General features: G+C 40.5%; 1 long non-coding RNA gene across 1 annotated transcript in view; it reads left to right on the top strand.

Moving 5' to 3' along the window:
- The window catches only part of LOC116532866, a 95948-nt gene extending 80046 nt beyond the window's left edge, over positions 1 to 15902 (top strand). The window contains exons 3-4 of the long non-coding RNA XR_004260986.1: positions 2444 to 2505; positions 10833 to 15902. This is a non-coding gene — a long non-coding RNA (uncharacterized LOC116532866). The remainder of the gene's footprint in view (positions 1 to 2443; positions 2506 to 10832) is intronic.
- Positions 15903 to 16301: the final 399 nt, after the last annotated feature.

The raw sequence follows: 16301 nt of genomic DNA, 5'->3' as shown, positions 1-16301 counted from the left end.
TTCTCTCTCCACGTGGTGGTGCACTTTTTTGAGTTGAATCTCAATTTCAACTCTACCCATAGTTTCTGTCATGTTATGTCTGGAAGCGTTTCTCAATTATTTTTGTCTTCAGCAGTGTTTTAGGGAATCCAACCAACAATGCACACCTAATCCTAAATGAATAGAATCAGAAATTCTTAACTGTGAGCTTCCTAGAGCAAAAATCTATTGGAAAGGCAGCTTTTCCTGAGAATAGGTGAAGGCCAGAGGCAGATCGTATTGAGATGAACAAGACTCCAGGTGTGTTGGTATATGGGCCAGAGGCCTGGATTTAGGCTGTGACTCCACATTTCATGTGTCCTTGAGCCAGCCGTTCCTCCTCTCTGGTGCTTAGTTTTATCTTCTATGAAACAAGGACTGAAGCTATTCCTGGTCTTCAAACATCTTTTTAGCACTGGAAATTTTCTCAACACACACTTATATGGAGCACCAGTTGAATTTATTGGACAAAAATGGCACTTTTGGAATTTGGAATTGAGGACTACTCAGTCCATCCATCTGCTGATCCCCTGGATAGTCTTCTGTGGGTCCCTGGGAACCTTCAAAATACAATTTACAAACTCTTGGACTGGGTGACTCTGTAAGCCCCTTTCCACTCTCTGGACCTGTAAGTAGTGGGTAGTAGCTGGGAAAAAGAATTGTGCATAAATGAATACAAGAAAGGAATTAAAAGAAAGAGGAGGAAGAGGCAAACTAGCATGAGTTGAGTGTCTACTACATCCAGGCATTGATAAGATTGAGAGGGGTACACAGGCCTTCACGAACAGCAGATTCATGTGTATCCCCAACAGAAGTGTCTATCATCAGCGTATATCTCTACCTACAGATAAACCAAACATTTCTGACATGAAACCAGAATTATATCTTAAATATAATTAAGTATTCATATCTTTTCTTCTTTTATTACAATAGGCCATCCATCCTTCCCCACAGAGCATTACTGAGCATTCATGGTCGATGCAGCATATTCAGTAGCAGTTTATCTCAGACACGCATCTGTGGAGAGGCGGAAGCTACACGCATTTCTGAGAATCTGGTTTTATATGAAGACAAAGGTTAAAGTAGGACAGATGAATGATACTCTACCAAAGATTTTGAGTAGAGTGTTCTTAACATGCCCATTCTTCCACTAAGAGCAGGACAAAGGCAGGGGAGTTTTCTGATTTATCCCGATTGATCAGGATGCATGTTCTTGGCCTTATATGTATGATACACTATTGAAATAACCGGAGAAACCCTCATCCCACCAAGCATATATTCATAGAAAAATGAGACCACTGTTAGCTTAAATTCTGTTTTCTCAGAGAGGTCTTGATTGACTAGATGCTCCAATTTTAAGTTAGATCTTTCTGTTTTTTTTCTCTTTTTTACACAGTTACTTAGCTTCACAGAACTTATATAATTTTTAAATTATATGTTTATTGATTTAATATCTCTGTGCCTCTTCCAGTCTGCATGCTCCATGAAGGCAAAAATGGGGATGACTTTATTCATTTATTTTCTGCCTCCCCTCTAGAATATAAGCCTCTTAAAGATAGGGGTATGGTCATTATTCTTAGCATCTCTAGCTCCAGTGGCAGTAATGAGACAAAGAATGTCAGGTGGCCCAGTACTCCTTGATTTTGTGTGTGAGTGGGAAGTAGGGAGAGGTGCAGGCTTCAAGGACAAGTAGAATTTGGAGTTAAAATGTTGCTAAGAAAAATCTGACAGTGCTCACATGACAATATTTCATTTCCTTACTCTTTGCTCCATCTTTGCAGTTAGATCCACTCTTCCTAAGAGAAATGACTTTTCCCTTATAATAATATTATTAATAATGATGAGAGTTTAAACTGATGTCTGTTATTTATTCACCAGATACTAAGTATCAAATATTATCCTAAGCATTTACACCATTAATTTAATAACTTTTCTGCACGCTCCCAGGAGGCCAGAACAGTATCTGAGTCTGATTTACAAATGTAGAATAGGAGATTTCCTTGACCCAAATGTTAAATGAATCTTAAGTCAGAGGCAGACTCAAGTCATTACATGCATCTACTTTCTCCTAGCCCATATAGAACCAATTGTGTTCCATTTATCAAGAAAGGTGGGCATGTGAGACTTGGAACAGCAAGTAGACTTCATGCTTCACTGCAACTCCAATCATCTGGAAGCAAATATCTGGACATTTTGTAAGAATTGTTTATCTAAGCTCAGCGAGAACAAGTGCCTCTATTGATTAGCAGCAATGTTTACCACATACATGGATGAGGAGCGGCGGGGGTCATTCAATGTACTCATCAAACCTAGCCCTTCTGCAGAGAAAATGAGTTCTTCTTAATGCCCATGGAAAGAGCAAAGTTCAAACCCCATCAGTGCATAAGAGAGACTATAACATCAAGACTGTCTTTCTCCTTTCCAGAATTCCTGGCCAGAACTACAGCCACAGAACTACAGCTGGTGTGAGAAAAAGACGATGAAAAGGTGAGACCAAGAATGTGCAAATGAGGAGTTGAGAGCTGTTCCTCTCTCAACAGCAGCTCAGTGCTTCAGCCCATTATATTCTCTGGAAAAATTTCCCTGAACCCTTATCTAACTGGGTCTCACTTCCTGTTCTGTGACATTACAGGTTTTTATAGATTTACTCCATAGTACTAAACACAGTTTGTAATGATGTCAGTTTATGACCAGTTGAAACATTTATGTGCCTCCAACTAAGCTCTAGGCTGAGCTCCACAAAGGCTGAAACTATCTGTTTTGCCTCATTCACATCCAGTTCCCCCCTCACTGCCTAGCAAGTAGAAGCCCCCAACAAATGTTGCATACCTAACTAAAGGAATGAACAAGGCAATGGATTTTGGGGAAGCTTCATCGAGAGGTTTTGACCATCTCCCTATTCCTAAAGATATTGTTTGTACAGGTTGTTGTTGCTTTTTGTTTAATTCAATTTGTGATTAACTCAGTTTGGGAGATGAGCAAAGCAGAATGAATGACAACTTTGTTTATGTGAAGGAAGTCCCATTTTAAGAAAAAAAAATTTTGAAATATGATTTTTTTTTTTTGCAAAAAATCCTGTCCTCAAGTTTTAGTTCCTAGAGTTACTAAAAGTTAGTAACACTACTAACAATAGTTACTAACTAGTAATATGTTACTATTATTACTAACTGGTAATACTAGTAACACTAATAGAACAAAGAGTTGAGTGAATAAAACTAACTAGTAATGATGACAGTGGTGGCCCATCTAGAGCAGCTGCTGTAGGACACCAGCTACAGCGGGGAAAGGGCAGCCAAGGTGTGTGCCACATGGAGCAAGCTGGGGCGGGGAGCAGGCAGGAGCCTGCCCTCCCCGGACAGCTGCAGCCACCTAAGCCACGGCTATGGACCACGACCTGGGCATCTGTGCACTCTTGGGGGTCCTGGGAAGGCCCTGCCTGCCCCTAAGGCTCAGAACTGTCTGCTCCTGCTGCCTGGCCTGCCCCGGCACCCCTCCAATCTCGGAGCAAGGTTGGGGCCACGCCCGGGTGCTGTCGCAGCCTGGTCAAGTGTGCGCACACTCAGGGCAGCAGTGCCATGCCAGCCCCCTGCCACCTCCACCCCCTCTGGATTTTGGGTGCCAACAAGCACAGGAGAGAGGCTGAGGTGGGGCTGAGGGCAGCTCGGCACTGGCCTGCAGGTGCCCCACCTCTCGAACAGCCTGGACGCCGTGAACCGCAGCAAGAGGCAGACAGGCTCCTGGGTGGAAGGCACAGGTACCAGGTGAAGCCCCACCTTCAAGCCAGGGAGGACCTGAAGCCTTGGGGCCAGGCTGCTGGTCCCACAAACCAGAGTGGGAACTTGTGGTGCCTTTTCCAGGCCCCACCCGTGGTCACTTATGGACCAGTCGGCACAATGGGATTCTTGGGGTGTCGTTCACCAGGCCAACTTGGCAGAATGAGTCCAGAGGGTCCAAGCAAAACTCAGGCAAAGGCACCACGGGCCACAGAGGTTTCTGGCTGGTGAAGCGGCACCCCAAGAATCCCATGACAGTAACTCTAGTTAGTAGTGTTACTAACAAGTTAATGTTACTAATTAGCATTACTAGTTAGTTTTATTCACTAGTAACACTAACTAGTAGAACAAACTTTTGAGTGAATAATAAAAATAGGCCCTCACTAGCAATGACCAGGCCTCAAAAGTATACAAACCAATATAAGTTTCTGCATCTGATGAAGCGACTTTTGTGTGGAGTATGGGCAGGGGGAAAAGGACAAATGAGGAGACATGGGAGAGAAATACTTAGAAGAACCAACCCAGTAAGATGAATGCGTACCCATTCTTACTAAGTCTTATCTTAGATTTGGCTTAAGTAAGGTAAGATTTAGTTAGAATGGGCACACATTCATCTTACTTGGTTGAAGTTTCAAACCCCATCTCAACTCCGAGGATTTTCTTTTTTTAAAGGTTGCTGAAGTTGTGGGTCCAGAAACTGTCAAGCCATGGTCTGAAAGAAGCCACAGACATGGTTATCACCAGCTACTTTCATTCTAAGAGAAGGATACCTGGACCATGAGAGTATCTTACCTCATGGCCAAGGGCGGAAGATTAGGGAGGAGAGGCAGTTGACTACTTCAAGAAAGCAAGATCCTGTCCTTTTTTAAGACCCTAGTATTAAGGGCTAAATTCTATCAGCCCCTGGTAAGTAGTGAGACAGGCTAATAGCCATATCTTAGATTCTTAGCTGACGCAGGAGATATCTGACATTCCTCCAAGTGGAATACAAGCTATACTATGAGCACAGAAGAACCCAGAATAAGTCATGCAGCCCATGAAAGACACTGATTGCTCAAGTAAGTTGACTCTCACTCCAGTCTCAAGGAGGCATGGCACAGCTTTTACCTGCACAAAGTGGACGTTTGCTCAGGCAGCATCTCTGTGAGCCTTATCTCAGTGTCTCCCTGGGCCAAACAAGACAAGGAGCCTCCCAAGTTTGCACCAGGTCTCTCTGTAAGGTGTCTTGCCTGTGTCTCCCCATCTCTGCTTCTTGCATTCTACTTTGTAGTCTCAGCTGGCTTTCTCTACCTATCTCTTTTGGTATCTCTCTAATCTATCTCTTTAAGTCTAGGCACTAGTGGGCACTCAGGAAATCTTTGTTGGATGAATGTTCACATCATTAGTTTAGTAATTAGGGCTAGCTAAAAAATTTGCCAGGCCCAGTCCAAAATGAAAATATGGAATCTCTCCTTCAAAAGACAGGAAAAAGGGGGCTGTTGAAGGCAGTAAGATCAAATGGTTTTTTTTTTTTTTCTTCCACAACTTCTCTCTTACCTCATCATTGTGTTTTTTAATTTGCTGTTCAATGTGTTCTAAGTAAAGAAAAAATAAAAATTTAAATTTTATTAGCATTAATTTTGCCATTTATCTTTATATCATGCAATGACAATTTGAAATGCAAATATAAGAACATTTTGCTCATATGAGGAGTCATTGAAATTACTGAAAATTATTTTGCTCTTATGAGGAGTCACTGAAAATACAATTTGTATTGCATAACTTGTATAAGCATTTGTATATTGTTTTTTACTGACACAGTTGAAATGCTGCACAAAACTAACTCAACAGTTTTTATGTCACTCCTTGTTACAATTCTACCAACACTCTCTCCCTTCTTCTTACTGATGATTAACGATGAGTAAAGAAAAAGGAGGGTGCATTGTCCTATCTTTCCATTCCTTCCGTGTCATCATTTTCAGCTTAATACAGGGAAGTATGTGAGTAAGAAAAGACATAATGGGATTCCTTGGTCTTTTATGTTTGTTTGAACACCATTGCCTGTCCCTAAGAATTATAGTGAGGACCCTGTGTGCATTTTCTCTAATGCTGTGTATGTGCACAGTGTATTAGCAATTGGATCAGCCCTGAAACTGACATCAAAGTCTAGGCCAACTGAATTGTTTTCACATAGCCCACATAAATACCTTCATTTTCTTAGCTTATAAGATTGTGTCTTATAAGGTAAGCCACATATATATTGTGGCTAGCGATAAACTGAAGAAAGACAAAGAGGGAAATACACAACAAGGGATTTCTGAGGCCAGTTTTTATTCATCTATTTCTAGTCCCAAGGGTTTAAAGCAGATTAAACACAAACAAAGTTCCTGACCGTTGTGGCTCTATGGGGTCCACAGGGTTCATTTCCCTTACCACCAAGATAATTCAATTCAACAAATATTATTGAATTTTACCATATGCTTGTTGTGACAATGCCAAGACCAGCTACAGAGGCAGGGAAGATACTGAAAGCTGCCTGGAGATCAAGCTTTTCTTCCTGGGAAACACAGATATTTAGCAAAATGGAATGAAGGGCTTCTGAAAGATGAAAAAACAGATTCTGGACAGGAGACTAGAGAGATCCTGTATAGGAATATGTCCCCATCTTCAGTGTATGCACAATTACACAATTCCTCACCCTGAAACTGGTTGTGTTCATGCCCCTTACAAGATAAATTACAGCAAGAAAGGGAACCTAGGGGCAGATTAAGAGAGCCTTGGCTTTCTGCTTCTTGTACTCATTGAAGTTAGGGATGTTACATCAGGAAGAGCTGGCAAGAGATTCTAGAAGGACTTCTATGATTTTGCTTCAGGAGCAGGTACTGAGATGAAGTGGCTCTGCCAATCTAAGTGCAAAAAAAAAAAAAGATGTTTTTAGATTAATGGTAAACCTAATCTTGATGTGTCTGTGTTCTAAGAGTGAATACAAAAATAAAAAAATGGTTTATTCATCCGTTTATTCCAGACATATTTTATGAACACCTATTTTATATGTCAGGCACTGAACTGGGCGTTGCAAAAACAAAAAACCCAATAAGACATTGGTTTTTCCCAGAGGATACTCTTAGTCTAGTAGGTGAGACATTTACATAAAAAGCAAATAAAATGCCATGTGACAAATGTAGAGAGCTAGTTATGGCTACTATGGGACAGCTTACGGGCTGGCAACAAACCCAGTGCTCAGGAATTCAGTAGCTCTGCTATGAAATGAATGTGCCTTCCTTAAATTCATATGCTCAAATCCTAATCCCCAATGTGATGGGATTAGGAGGTGAAGCCTTTGGTATGTGCTTAGATCATAAGGACAGAACCCTTATTAATGGGATTAGTGCCCTTATTAACAAACCCCAAGTAGCTTTCTTTCCCTTTCTTCCATGTGAGGACCCAGCAAGAATATGGCCACCTAGGAGCCAGGTAAAACATGTTTATTACCTAAAGGTGTTGAAAGCTTTCTGGCATTAATTTAAGCACAATTTTTTTAAATTGTGCTCACTAGATAACAAATCCACCAGTGCTTTGATCCAGGACTTTCAGTCTCCAGAACTGTGAGAAAAAAACTTCTTTTTTTATGTTACCCAGTCTATGATAGTTTTTACAGCAGCCCAAACTGACAAAGACAAGCAAGCTCCTTGCACAGAAAGGCTCCTTAAAAAATATTTAGTAAATGCACGAATGAGTGAGTAAATGAAAACGAGACATCCTAGAGTAGCTAGTAGATAAAGCTAGTCTTAAAAATTTATTAGGCATTATCAAGATTGTTTCAGGAGGAAAGAAAAAGTGCAAAATCTCAAGTGCAGAAGGCAGCAAGGCATGTCCAGGAAAATCCAAAGAGATAAGTGTGGCCAGACTGTAGGGTGTGCAAAAGGGAGCAGTGAGCAATGTGCATGAGGAAGTAAGCAAGAGTCAGTTATGGAGGAGCTTCCTAAGTCATACTGGCGTATGAGACTTTACAGAAAGGGCAATGTGGAGCCCCTAAAACAGTAGAAGGAGGAAAACGGTGTGATTGGTTTGTGTATTAGGAAGCTAATTCTGGCTGCAGTGTTAACTATAGATTGCAGACAGCTAGTCTATGAATACAGTGATGCTAGCTGAGCCTTGCCATAATCCAGATTGTCATCAGCAATAATGACCACTGATGGAGGTGGTAGTGGAGATGGAGAGAAGTGAAAATGTTCAAGGGATATTAAAAAGTACAAACATAAGGGTTCTGATGATTGGGTATTGGAATGTGAACAAAGCAAGAGTCAGATTTCAGATTTGGGCAGGTAGTCAATGGTGGCACCATTTTCTGAAATAAGAATCCACCATTGCCCCTCAAAAAAGAATCTGGTTTAAGGAGATGGGAGATGCTGGGAATATGATGGATTTGAGGTTGCTAAGGAAAATGCATGCTGAACTACTGAGTATTTTGTCAGTTATATAAGTCAAGAGCTATGGAATTTGGGGCTAGAAAAATATTTAGATAATTTCATATATATTTAAAGTTGTGTAATTAGAAAAGCCCACCTAGGTGGATTGGACAGCAAAAACCAAAGAGGCTAGCAAATAGAATACCGACACAAATACAATGGAGCAAATGAAAATCTGAAAGGAAATAAAGAGGAAGTTTACCCAAAGAGTGTAATGTCACAGAAACCAAGGAAGAGAGTATTTCAAGGAGGAAGACAACAACAAGGTGAAATATGCAGTGAGGACAAGTAGGATAAGAATGTATACATGTTCAAGTGGATTTGGGAGGAAGAAGATCACACATCACCTTGGTCAGAGGACTTTTAGCTCATTACCTGGAGTGGCATGCATGGATACACCCATGTGCTACCTCCAGCACTGGGTGCAATATCCGGGTCCATCTACCAACCAGCATCATCTAATAGTCAGCCAAATATGAGCTCTGCCTCCAACATCTGAGCTTGGCAGGATCCCACCACCATCTGTGAAATCATAGGGTCTATGTGCACACTGGGCACTTGGAAAAACATGTGTATTACCTAAAGGTGTTGAAAGCTTTCTGGAGTTTACTTAAGCATAATTTTTTAATTGTCTTTTCAGTAGCTAGCAGACAGGAGAACAAATTTGTCTTAAACATCCTGAGTTTATAGGCTTCCCAGTCCTCGGCAGCTGCAACTGGCAAATGTAGTTTCTAGAAATGGGAGATGAGGGAGATTGCCTGCTTTTCACTGTTGGAAGTTGAGAGGCAGCGATGGAAAACTTACAAAGTGGCATCTCTCAGCAGATATTTCAGTTGTTAATATGCATGGTTGGAAGGTTGCAGCTTTCTAATTTGAGAGAGGTCTGTCAATATTAATACCGGACTCCAGGAATAAGCGGGGAAACCTGGGCATCTGTGTTATACTGAATATTCACACACTTTCAGAGTTTCTTCTAATTCATAAGATCAGTTTTCTATGTTTCTTTTCCTTCACATTTATATAGTAGGGGCGAATGTTGCACATGAAACAATCATAGGGTCAAGGGGTCTTCGCAGCTAAGCCTTTAGGTATCAGCTACCCGTGCAATTTTTCTCACCTTCCCAGCTTCTTTCTTGGCTTTCTGGATCTCTGCCTTATGCTTTCTCTCTGTCCATTTCTCTTTCTCTCTCCATCCATTCTCTCTCTCTTCTTACCTTGTTCCTCCTCCCTTTCCCCTTCCCTCCCTCCATTCAATCTTCCCTTTTTTCCTCCCATTCTTTCCCATTTAACACATTTACCTTTCCTCCTCTCTGTTCATCTCTCTCTCTCCCCAGCCCCCACTTTCTTCCTTTCCTCGCTGTCTCCCCATCTCCCCTTCAGGGTAAGATAGCTACACAGGAAGAAGTGGAAGACAAAGTCATACTTAACACTGTTTATATAAAGTCTAAAATGCATATTAAAAACTTCTTAGACCTGGAACCAGGAAACATTGAAAAGAAACAATAGATCTGCCTAAGAAATGTGGAACAATAAACCACCTACTCTGTTATGAGAGAGTGCAGTGGACATTGAGCCAGAGAAAACTATCATCAATTGCTAAGAGTGGCATATAATGAGGTAGAAATGTCAAAAGTCCCTGAATCAAAAAAAATTCTAAGATCAGAGTTCCCAAAACTCATAGAAAGTACCAAATACAGCAAGACAAATAAGATCTGTGAATAACGCAGGGAAAATATAGAAGATGAGAAAAGAAAAAGATGAAGCCAGCTTGAAAGGTAATATGATGTCATACAGGCTTAGCTAGAGTCGCTTGAACAGAACAAAAAAAGGAAGATGAGCTAAGGAATTAAAAATGATGAGCCACCTCAAATGAAGGCCGAGAGAGGAAATCATAACCCAAGACAGACATTTGTGTGGTCATTGGTGTCTACACTAGTTAATTAAATACCTAACTGTCATCTGCTTCATAATTTAACCTCCTCCATGGGCAGAAAGTTCTGGCTATGAAATGGGTTCTTGTTTCCTACTAATGTAAATTACCACTGTGACCACAACACAGCTTCTTAGAGCCCAGACAAAGCTGAACGCCCAATCATGTGCTTTTTTTTTTCCTTCAAAGCTACCATATCCATGGATTGCATGTCTGTAAAATCCCATTATGGCCCCAGATTTTCTATGTTAGAATATGTTTTCCGTAGAGTTTACCTCTAAATGTTGAACCTGAAGAGGGAGATAGATAGCCATGTGAAACTCCTATATACATACAGCCAGCAGCAAAGAAAGATAAAATATTGGTGGGGACAATCAATTTGTGTCTAAGATGGTTTGCAGTTAACAGCTCTTGGCACTCGTTTTGATACTTTATTTTCTCCCTGATCTATCTATGAAGGTTAGATTTTATTGGAGTGATTCTAATTCCTCACAATTTGTCCATGCCGTCTTGGTGAGTAGAGTGTACTTTCCAGCCACTTGACTTTAAGCCTAATTAAGTGACTTATGTTGGCCAACACAATGTTAGTAGATGTGGCATAAATAAAAATGTGAACGGTGCTTGCACAGTTGAACTTCCTGTCTTGTGTTTCTGTCCTTATAGATAAAAATACACCTTGGTAGCTGCTGGATTGAGGCAAATGAGAGACACATGGAGCTCATCTAGATCCAACTCTACAGCTTGAAGCTAAGCCTACCTTAGCCAAGTCTACACCAGTTTGACTTCGGTCGATTCATAGATGTTTGAGCCAGAGGTAAGGTGCTTGTTGCTGGAAGCCAGTTAAACTTTGAAGTCTTTTTGAAAAATATGTTGTCATTGCAGACATAGCTGCACATAATCTTCCACACTGTGGGAAGTCAAATTAAGCATGCTTAGACTTTAGAGCAGAATCCCATTATTAGTGTAGTGGCAAAAATGTTACAAGTGGCATAGCCCCCCAGTTTCCTTCTCCTAGCCCTCTGCCTAAGAACTAGAGTACTTAGTTTTGAAGTGGAGCCCTAATGGGAGTGTCCATCTCTCACCAGGGTTAAGCCTCTTGGCCCTTACTGAGCACTCAGAGTTGTTAGTTCCCTGGAAGATATGAAAGAGCTTCACTGGCTCTGGAGTTCTCAGTCAATAACCAACTGTAACAGACCTACCCTTCCAACAAAATCTTGATTCAGGAAATTGAGTGTCTGCTTATAGTTAATGCTCTATTTTTTTATATCTAATAGGAGAAACATTTTCAAAAGAGCCATGACCTGACTCAGTTAATGTGCAAGGAAAGGCAAGCAGGTCCAGACTTTTCAGTTTATCCATCATCCCTTATCCAAAATTTCCAACTCTCTTGGAATTATTTTGTTCTTCATACTTGCCCAACAAATATCTCACTCTTGTTTTGGACCTTCTTTTGTAGTTATCTCACATAAGCTCCTTTTGACTAAGGTCACGTATTTGGAATCAGACTACCCAAGTTCAACTCCTGGGTCTACCATTTATTAGCTTGTATTACTTTGGGCAAGATAATTAAATTCTCCAGGTTTAAGTTCCCCCATTATAACATAATAATAGTTATTATCTGCTAGGGTTGTCTTGAGAATTAAATGAGATAATTCATAAGAACCCTTTAACACAGTGCCAGCCACATAATGAAGGCATAGTAAGAGAAAAGTATTACACTGTTGATAATACTTGTCTAGGCAGGGCTCTTAGATTTTTCTCTGTATCCCTTACTGTGCAATTCATCTGTCCCCTAACATTCTAAGATTGTTTTAGAGTGAGTTGCTTCAGAGTTGAATAATTATAATGGTATATTCTCACATTTATAAACAACTTGGAATTCCATTTAGTGTTGACATTGACAAGGAAATGTCTATGAGTAATTTCTGCAATTTTTTATTCATTATGGAGAGACAAAATGGGTATAATGGTGAGAAGAATTAGGTAGGAGGTCTGGAAAGAGATTGAGTTTAAATGCTTACTATGCTGAGTAATAATGGTAATGAATAATGGTATGATCTTAAGAAATCTAAGCTTTAGTTTTTCCCATCTTAAAGACAAAGTTGTCATTAGTATTTCATAATGTAGGGTAGTATATAAACTTCCTGGCATGTAGCAACTGCTCAATAAATAGAAGTTATAGTTTTTTCTAAACTTGATAAAGAGCCAAGGGAAAAATAAAGATTTTGCAGCTAAAGCCATTTCTTTTTCTCTGTTATGTACCTATCTATTCCAGAAACAGAATTAATTCCCTAAACCTCATCAAAGGAAGGATTTGAACACTAAAAAAAAATAATCAATCTCTTTGGGTTTGTTATTGCTTGTTTTCACATACCTCAGAGGCATTAATACAAACCTTTATAATGTCATCAGAAAGAAGAGAAGTCAAACACTCCTTAATAATTGCAAGGTTATTATTTTGCAAGGAATCGAGTCAAAATTCCATTGACATGAGGACTGTAACTTTTTCATTACTCCTTAAGGCAAGATGTCCTTGAATTAAGTAGTTCATGTAGAAACTTGTTACAAGTCCTTAGCGGAGAGACTGTACTGGAAATATAGGATCTACTTAAGGGTTTGAGCTTCCCCACCCACTTACTTTAGAGTGACAATTCACACCTATAAAAACACAAAAGTACAGGGGTTTGTTAAACACTAGAAGACCCAAAGAGCCAAGACTTATGCCTGTAAAAGTGGTGCTTCCTAAGGGGAAGACATGGAATTTCTCAGAGAATACAGCCTGTCTTGACCAAGGGACTGTACAAGGAAGATTAGGAGGTAACTACTGGGGTAAAAGAGGGACAGTTGCATCTTTCTGGAACACTCTAATAAAACTGTAAGTTTTACTAACTTCTTCTTTCATATGATAGAAGCGTCAAATTTGATACTTAAAGTCGTAATATCCCGTAAGTACTGCTCAGGAACACCTGTTTAGTCCTACTACAAAACTTGAAGAAAAGGTCTCCTTTCCTAATGCTGTACCAGTCCTCTCCTCACAGATGACTTGGGAAAGAAATTCTGTTGGCCAGATTCCACAAGTATAAGATGATAAGAGACCAACTTCTTTATTCCTCTGCTCTTCATTTGTCCTCCCACCTCAATTGCTTTGGGAAAATAACATAGTCTGGAACAGAAAAAAAGGAGCCTTGTTGTACTTCATTTGCCTGAAGAGACTACTTTCAGAGAAAATTATAGTCAAAATTATTTCAAGTTTTAGGGCCATACTGAATATATAAGGGTGCTATTGCTTAATCTCTGTGCTCTTATCTTGGTGTGGCAAAGCTCATTGGGGCTATATTGAAAGTAGCCTGAAACCAATTGGTCAGATGCTGCTGGCAGGAGGAGCCCCCAGGGGGATCAAGGACATGGATGACACAGTGAGTGTAATTATTAGTCAAGATAGGCTAGGTTAGGCGTTAGTGGCAAATTATCTCAGTGGCTTAGTACAATAAAGGCTTATTGCTTATCCATGTGGCATGTCTACTGCAGGTCCACAAGGCCTCTGTTCCACTCACAGATCCAGATTTTAACATTCTTTGCCATCTCATAGCTAATGATCTAAACATCAGCAGAAGGAAGGTGTCTTGGGTCAGGCTACCTGGAAAACAGATCAAGTTAAAGATTTCTGTGCAGAAAGGTTTTTAGGGAGGGAACTCTGATTGACATCTGCCAGGGAGAGAGCAAAAACAGCTGAGCAGACAACTGTTGAACTGTTACTACTGGTAACAACAAAGGTCTTGGCCAACCCAGCAGGGAATGCTGGAGTTCAAAATGGTTCTCCACAGGCGTTTCACCTTAAGGCAAGGGATTGGGCCTTTATTATCCCCTATCAACCAGTCCTTTGATTGGCTTGACCCCAGAGAGAGGTTATAACCTTGAGTAAAGTGTCTCTGTCTACTGAGGATAATTCGAGGAGAGCAACTAAGCTGAGAGTTGTCAGCAATGGGAGGAATCAGAGGCTCAGTCCTGAAAAGCAGGTCTGAGCAGGATAAAATAGCATCCACTACAAAGGGGAAAGTGCATGCACTTTTCACTGCCTCCACTTGGGAGAGAGACATGCCATTTTCTGCTCTCATTTCAATGACCAAAAGGAGTCACATGATTCTATCTAATTTCAAAGAATCTGGGAAGTGTGGGGAAAGTAACTGGACTATTTGGGAAGGATCATTATTTCTGCCACAATGGAGAAGAGATGTCCCTTTGGAGCTACTCATTTCTGTTTTCAGTGGTGTAATGTCTTTTAGTCATGGTCATGATACAGGTTCTGTTTTGCATTTGGCATCCAATGACTTTGTCATCCCATGTCTGGTTTCTGCCTGCTTTTCCTGAAGATTGCTTAGCCTCCTTTCCTTCCATCTACAAGATCAGATCCTTCTCCCAAGCTCTTGTCCTAGTCTTGTCTAGGCATCAAGTCAAACTTCCTAGTGCTTTTTTTTTCTCTTCTGGAGGTCCAGTTCAAACAAAACCAAAACCAAAAGTAAAACAGGCCCGTTCTCTAGTCCTGACTGAACACTTCTTATACCATAGTTTCTCCCAAACTAAGGCTTTTCTCCATCAGTCCTCTCTGTTAATCAGAGTACTGAACTCTGCATTATCCTAGTAGGTCCTATTACATGACATTCACTTCTTTTCAAATTGTCTACCCTTATCCTTCACATTATCATGATCAATATCCTTATCTGGACAACTGCCAGCTGCCTTTTGTTCGATCTTCTAGACTGTTCTCTCTAACCACCCACCTGGTTGAATTTCTGGTACCTGAAAACCCTGAAGCGCTGGGACTAAGCCAAGACCACTAAACTGAGATAAAAAGAAAGAACTACCTTCTCAGCCTTAAAATTCTTTGAAAGTACATTTTCTGTGATCAGCTATTTTTTTTCTCTTTTAATCATTTGGCTCTTTCTTGCTGTCAGTGTACATACACATCACTTTTCATCATTAGGGAGTCATCACATACTTCATCGAGACAGTACTCTGTATTTCAAAGACCTAGACCAATTATAATTAAAGCAAGGTATAGATCACTGCATACATGGTATTAGTCTTTGGACACTCAGTAGCTATTGACCTACTTTAATAATTGACTGAGACTATTGATTCTTTAAATATAACTACATGTTTCTATCTTAGTGGAACCAATTACAGTTTATAAGTCTATTGAAGAATAGCTGACTTCTCAAAATTTGACTTATTCTATCTCAGGGACTCAGAAGATAACTAATGACAGCTAAATGACTTCTGACCCATGTCTGAGTGAGGCTAGGCTGCTACCTGAGTCCAACTTCAACATTCTGTGACAATTTGCAGTGAAATAGTACCTAGAGGAGGAGAGAGAGCTTGAGAAAAGCAGAAAATGCTGATGAAACAAGCCATTGTTGTGAATTGGCAATTACTGCCTATTTAGTCCAGACTTCACAAACAGACAGCTGGCTACGGACACATATTTTTGTTATTAGGTGACAATTTTTGAAATTGGAAGATTTTACTTAAAAATTTGTATTCCAAGTGTGAACTGAAAAGGCGGACCTGACAAGACCAAGTCCTCCTTCCTTGTGGCAGTAATTCATGGGGGCCAAATAGTGGAGGGTCCCCTTCAAATGGACAAGAGGATGCCCATTCTCCAGATCACCAGAGCCCCACTATTTCCCTTTGTTAGAGACGGAATTGCATTCCTCCAAAATTCATATGTTGAAGTCCTAGTCCCAACATAACTGTATTTGGAAATAGAGATTTTAAAGAGGCAATTAAGGTTAAATGAGGCCATTAGGGTAGGGACCTAATCCAGTCTGACTAATGCCCTCTCAAAAAAGAGGAAGTGATGGTAAGGGTGCTTGCACACAGAGAAAGTCATGGGAGAACACAGTGAGAAGATAGCCAGCTGCAAGCCGAGGAGGGAGGCTGCAGGGAAAACCAAACCCACCCACACTTTGATCTTGGGCTTCCAACTTCCAGAACTGTAATATTTCTATTTAAGCTCCCCAGTCTGTGGTATTTTGTTATGGCAGCCTTGGCAGGCTAATATATCCACTGTGTCCTCAACATCTATCACCATGCCTGTGCTTTAGGGTTTTTCTCCTATACCCTGATCCTTTC

Source organism: Sapajus apella, unplaced genomic scaffold (assembly GCF_009761245.1).
Source record: "Sapajus apella isolate SASKATOON/1434 unplaced genomic scaffold, GSC_monkey_1.0 scaffold3, whole genome shotgun sequence".
Taxonomy (NCBI): domain Eukaryota; kingdom Metazoa; phylum Chordata; class Mammalia; order Primates; family Cebidae; genus Sapajus; species Sapajus apella.
Note: the sequence above shows the minus strand (reverse complement) of the source record. Positions and strands in the feature narration are given on the sequence as shown.